We start from the raw sequence: 6,300 nt of genomic DNA, 5'->3' as shown, positions 1-6,300 counted from the left end.
AAACCGGTGCCTACCGGTTCGGTCCTAGATTTTGTCTAAAACCGGACCGGTTACACCCCTAGATTCAACCTCTTTCTTCAGTGTTGCGAGCTGATGCGTCTGCATTATATGAGCCATCGACTTAGCAGCAAACAATTCATGCAAGGTGCACCAGACCTCATAGGCAGTGGTACAATGCAAAACCTGCATAAGAATATTATTAGATGAATATGAATTAAGAGCCAAAATAATCAGCTAATCAAGTAGAATCCATTGATTGTGAGCTAGGTTTGGCAAGTTGTCAACTGTTACAAGAGGAGCCATAGACGTGCCATCAACATGACTATAGAGTTGGTTGTCTTTAAGAAATCGCTCCATTTGAGCTTTCCAAAGTAAGAAATTTTCAATAGTCAGTTTGATAGTAACAGAGTGACTAGCAAAATTTATGATGGTGGAATTGATTTGAGGGGTTTGGGATTTTGTGGAAGAGGATGAAGAAGCCATGATGACTAGAAAAAAATTAAATCTAGAGAGGAAACGATGAATGTAAGAGGGACGTGAGTCCTTTAGAAGGCTAGTGATACCATGTTGAAGTTTTTTACAGAATGCATACGAAATATTTGAGAAACTGTTTCTCTGGGTTTTGTTTTCATTGATTGATTTTCTATACAGTACTAGTTGATATTTATACACAAAATTTCATCTAAAAATATTCTTTTCATCTGTGGATCTGGTGACATATATCATTCCAGAATGTTCTCCTAATTCTTCTAGTGCTGTGTAACCGACTTTGTGCTGGCACCCTTTCTTCCATTATGTTGTGCAGTAGAGATAGTGTTTGAAATCTTTCTATTATTGTTGCTGTACTCCTTTGATTTTCCTAAGCTTGTATTTTTTGTAATAAAGCGTGGTTCACTCAGTTGAGTATGATCTATGTCCCTGTAGATTATTTCGTCGTCGTTATATGTCTCATCACACTTTGATGGGAAAAACTATACTTACTAAAAAGTTCATATGAAGGCTTTTCTCAAGTCTTTAGATAAACGTATGTGGTATGCATTGAATTAAGATGGACTAGGCCCGAAACAACTCTTGATGGTTGGACTAGATGTAACACCCCAGTTGTAGAGATCTAGAGAGTTAGCTCTTATTACTGAATATCAACTCTAATATTACAACTATAAAATCTAAAAAATTATATAAAATATTAATTCATTTGCTCAACCCAAATGTTCATGTTCATTCAAAGAAATACTAACCAAAACCCTTAATAAAATAGAGTAACAACTCCACAAAAATTTGAACTACCCATAACTCGACGTACCAAAATAACCGCCAAAAGTAAACTTACAAAATATGATCCTCTAAAAATACTAGTACCCTTAGCACCTATTCATATATGATCATCGAACTTTTCCAATACTTCCTACTTGTGTTCTCTAGCTGAACCATAAACAATATCTGAAAAATGTTATAGAGATAAAGGAGTGGGTTATTAACAAATTAGTAAGTTGATGACATATACTAGCTTGCAAACATGAGCATTTATAGAGTACAGTATGTAGAACAAAATGTTTTATAGGGTTATCATGCAGAACAAAAACATATTTTCCAACATAATAAAGCGATAGTTTTAAGGCCCATAAAACCCAGAATACTTTGGAATAACATAACCTGAACATCATCATCACATTAAAATAGAGCATCTCACAAAGCAGAGACCATGTTTAACCTCTATGGTAGGGCTGTGCTATCCTCAGTGGCCAAACCAGGCAAACACAGATGTGAATCTTCCCCTTATTATTCTCGAAGTTCTGAGTGTGCACATAAGAAAAATACATAAAAGCCACTTTGTTTCCAAAGTGGGTGCACTCAAAAACAAAGAAGTTGACACCAACCAAAATAGAGCAATGCATAAAAAGTAGAGCAGAGACAAAGTCAGATACAAATCAGTACACCATGCCAAAAGTTTTTCAAATGTCATATAAAAAGAAAACAAAGTACCAAAACATATTCAGATCATTTTCACATTCTAAAAACAAAAGTCGGAGCATCTTTCTAAATCAATGCACAATTTTTCATATTTTCAATATCATTTTTTGTTTTCACATTTTAGTTACAGCATGACAAAATATAGCTAATGTCCACACAATGCATGTCGAAAAATATTTTTCATTTTTGATACAGATTTCATGAGTAATGCAAATAAACGACCAATGTTGTTTTTCCCAAGTTCTTATTTTATAACAAAGCATGCAAAATTTTCAGAAAAGTCAACCTCAGTCTCAATAATTCGTGTAAAACCTAGCATAAAAATCTTGATTACTTGAACTTTTTAACTTTTTAGAAATTCTCCAAATCGTCACGTATAAAATAGTCACGTACTCCCATAAATTTCCAATCGAACATGTATATCAAATCTTAAACGTAAAATACTAGGTAATCTATTTTTCCTTAAAAAATAATCTATAACTCTCGTAACTCTAAAATATCATCACTTCCCAAAATCATCGATATCCACTTATTATTCACTTAACTTAATTCTCACTTACTCACAAGGTTTATTTAAAAAAAAAAAATTAAAACCCAACCCATTTAAAAAAAAACATGAAAAGTCATTGAAATAAAAATATTACCCGACCAAAAAAAAAAAAAAAGAATCCGAACTCAACCCAAAAACATTTTACTTTAAAATCACTTAATGTAACACACTAAAAAATATATAAAACAAAACCAAGTAAAAACAAACCCACTTAAATAAATCCTTAAAACACTATGTTTTAAAAATTGAGGGCAAAATTATAATTTATTAACAAAATTTTTACTATACTCTACATAGAACAATTAGGAAAAAGCTAACCAACTACCTTTAGTTAAAAGAAGAGGGAAGAGGTAGTGACAGAGGCTTACCAAGGGAGCTACGGGGCGTTACACTAAAGATGAGATCAACAACTGCAACTGGAATAGCAAAGCGCTTTTCATAGCTATATCTCTTGAAGAGTTTAAAAGAATCTCCGTGTGTGAGTGCCAAAGAAATTTAGGATATTTTAGAGATTACAAATGAAGGTACAAGAATAGTAAAAATTTTGAAATTGCATCTGGTAACTTTAAAATTTGAAGAGATTAAAATACTAGAATATGAGAGTTTAATGATTTTTATGCTAAATTTAATGATATTGAAATTGCTAAATGATTTTTATGCTAAATTTAATTTTGAAATTGCATCTGGTAACTTTAAAATTTGAAGAGATTAAAATACTAGAAGATGAGAGTTTAATGATTTTTATGCTAAATTTAATGATATTGTAAATTCCAGAATTAATCTCAGCGAGAAGATGGAAAATTCAAGAGTCGTGAGAAAGATTTTAAAATCCCTGCCTGAAAATTTTCACCCAAAAGTTATAGCCATTAAAGAAAGTAAGGATTTGGATGATGCTATAAAGGTTAAAGAATTGGTTGGCTCTTGCAAACATATGAGTTCTTACTTCCTCAAATAAAAAAAAGTAAGTCCATTACATTAAAGACTATGAAAGAAGATCGAGATGATTTTTCAGATGAAGAAAATCTGCAGGATGAAGATATAAATCTCATTACAATGAAATTTAGAAAATTCTTATTTAAGAAGAAAGTTAGTGGAAAACAAAAAACGAGGTAAGAAATTTCTTGCAAAGAAAAGTAATAAAGAAAATTTTGAGAAAAATGACAAAGTATAGTGTTCAAATTTTAAGAAAAATATGGAAAAAGTAATAAATGTCACACTTAGTAACTATTCAGATTCTGAAACTTCAAGGTCATCGTTTGTTGATGAAAACTCCTTTATAGCTTTTACCAATATTGTTTATGATTTTTCTGAAATTGTGCTAACAAAATCTAAAAGTGAAGTTGATCAAAGTGACTCAGATATAGTTCTTGTTGATGCTGACCATGAGCTGAGCACACATGATTCTTATAATGATTTATGTGAAGATGTGGTCAAGCTAAAAAAGTTTAACAAGAAGCTAGACAACAAACTCATAACAGTGGAGAATGAAAAGAACAATTTCTCAAAAGCACTGAGAAATTTCTAAAATGGAGAGATTGAAATTGATGGTTCAAAAGGAGGCACTAGACAAAGAATTGAAGAACTCCCTGAGTGCCAACAAAAATCAACAACTCAAAAATTGGATAAGATGTTAAGTATTAAAAAAAAAAAAAAATCTAGCTATGATCGTACTAGATTGGGGTACACAACTTCCCAAGGCAAAGATCCTCAAACCTCATCATCCGCTGTCACTACCTCTAAGAGTATTATCTTTGTCAAAGAAAGTCAAGTTGTGGATGCTCCAAGAAAAGTGCGTCAACGTCAAATCATCTTTAAAAACCACATGAGAGATCAACGACAAAAAAGTTAAACCGAGATAAGTGTGTGGAGGTATATTTGTCCCTATTTGCTATCATTGTGGTATTTTTGGTCACATAAGATCATATTACTTTAATTTGAGTAAACTGCAGAAAAATAAAGTTGAAAGAAAATCAAAGAAGAAGTTATCAAATTACCTCCCTCCATAAGCCTAAAGTTAAGTGAACCAACTAAATTTTATTTTCATAATAAAAAAAATCATAAAAAGTGGTGATGATGAAAAGAATTGCTCAAGACGTAAAACAAAATGGGTAGTTAAAGAAGATGGTGAGTGGACCTTGCCAAGAAAGAAAGTCATTGGTGTGTGTGACATTAAGTGATAGGGCCACTTGCATTTTTTTTTCCCTACACATCATTAGTCTAGAACATGTATTTCACAAATTTTTATTTTCTTTCATTATTTTTTTTATAAAAAAAAAAAAAAAAAAAAAAAAAACAGGTTGTTCTTTTTCTGCTTTATTTTTATTTAGTTGAACAAAATTCATGCTTGGTGTGCCAAGCCTTGCATACTTGGGTCCTCACAGTTCCTATACTTGCTGAAACACCTCTTTTTATTTGTGTAGTCCACAATGTAAGTGTAGGCCTTATGGCTCATTTTGTCAAAGTCAAATCTTAGTATACTGTGAGGAACTTATTTTCACATTTTTTTTATTATATATGTTCCATAAAGTTTTATAGATGATGTCCAAAAGGAGATTCTATACCTTAAATTGCTAATACTAGTTGAAACTAGTACTAAAAAGTAAGAGGTCTCCCCTTGCCAGACATAAAGGTTTGATCCATATAGAAAATTTTTATGTTTCTTCACTGTGAAAAAATGCAAACACCCTACACGTATTATGTTTTTCAAGCCCTTATAAAAAAATCGTTGCTTTATTCATTGCGGAAAAATATTAGCAATAAAATGAACATATAAGGGTTAAGCATTCGAATGAGATATTTAATCAAATTATCTAGGTTCTAGCATAAAGTTTGACTTTTAAGGTAGAGATAAATTTTTTGCGAGTATCTATGAAAATAAAAAAGGGAAAAAGAAAAAATATACATATATAAATGTGGATTGTTTTTATTGAAGTAGCCTTACACACACACACACTCACATAGAATTTCATCATGATGAACTTATGGGGTGTCCACATCCATTGTGATTTGTTGCAAATGAGAGAGTGTATTCCTTTTCTGTGATGATTTTGTGATGGATACTATGCTTGGACAGGTGGTGCACTTAGACAAGTGCTTTGACCTAATTGAATTTTATTTTTTTTATCCTTTTTGGCTTAATGTTAAGTACTTTTATTATTTCTAAGATGTTTTATTTTTGTTTGGTTTATTGTTTTTAGAATTGTTTTGCATTTATTTCTTGGTCATGGATATGAGCATATGAGTGTTAAGTTATTGAAAAAAGGTTGAGTCCCAATGGGACTCTAAGCCTTAGGCTCAGGTGCATGGCACGTTAAGTCACTAAGTGACTTAGGGCACTTAGTGCCTTAGATAGACACTCAACCCCCCCACCCCCCTCCCGATACTTTCTCATTTCTCAAGCATGACTATACACTTCATGGCTCTTCACTTTTTGTGCCTTAGCCAACTACTACTCCTTAAGAATCTCGAGCCCTAGGGTCCTTCGGTCTCTACTATCAAGTTTATCTTATCTCTACACGGGTGTGCTTGTGATATCCTATATTTACGTATATTTCAATTAAATAATTATCTTATTTATTAGGATTATGGGATTTCATGTTTTAAATTTTAGATGAATTACATGGTATTATTTTACGATTTATAACTGTGAAATTTAATTCAATGTGTTTTATTGTTATTAATTATTGTTCATTATTTAAAATGCTCTTTATTTTAAGTTAGTTTATTATTGGATTTTATTATTTTATTTTACTTAGTTACCACATTTAAATTATTTTATT

This window comes from Carya illinoinensis, chromosome 2 (genome assembly GCF_018687715.1).
Source record: "Carya illinoinensis cultivar Pawnee chromosome 2, C.illinoinensisPawnee_v1, whole genome shotgun sequence".
Taxonomy (NCBI): Eukaryota; Viridiplantae; Streptophyta; class Magnoliopsida; order Fagales; family Juglandaceae; genus Carya; species Carya illinoinensis.
The sequence above is the reverse complement of the archived record's forward strand: the minus strand, read 5'-3'. Positions refer to the sequence as shown.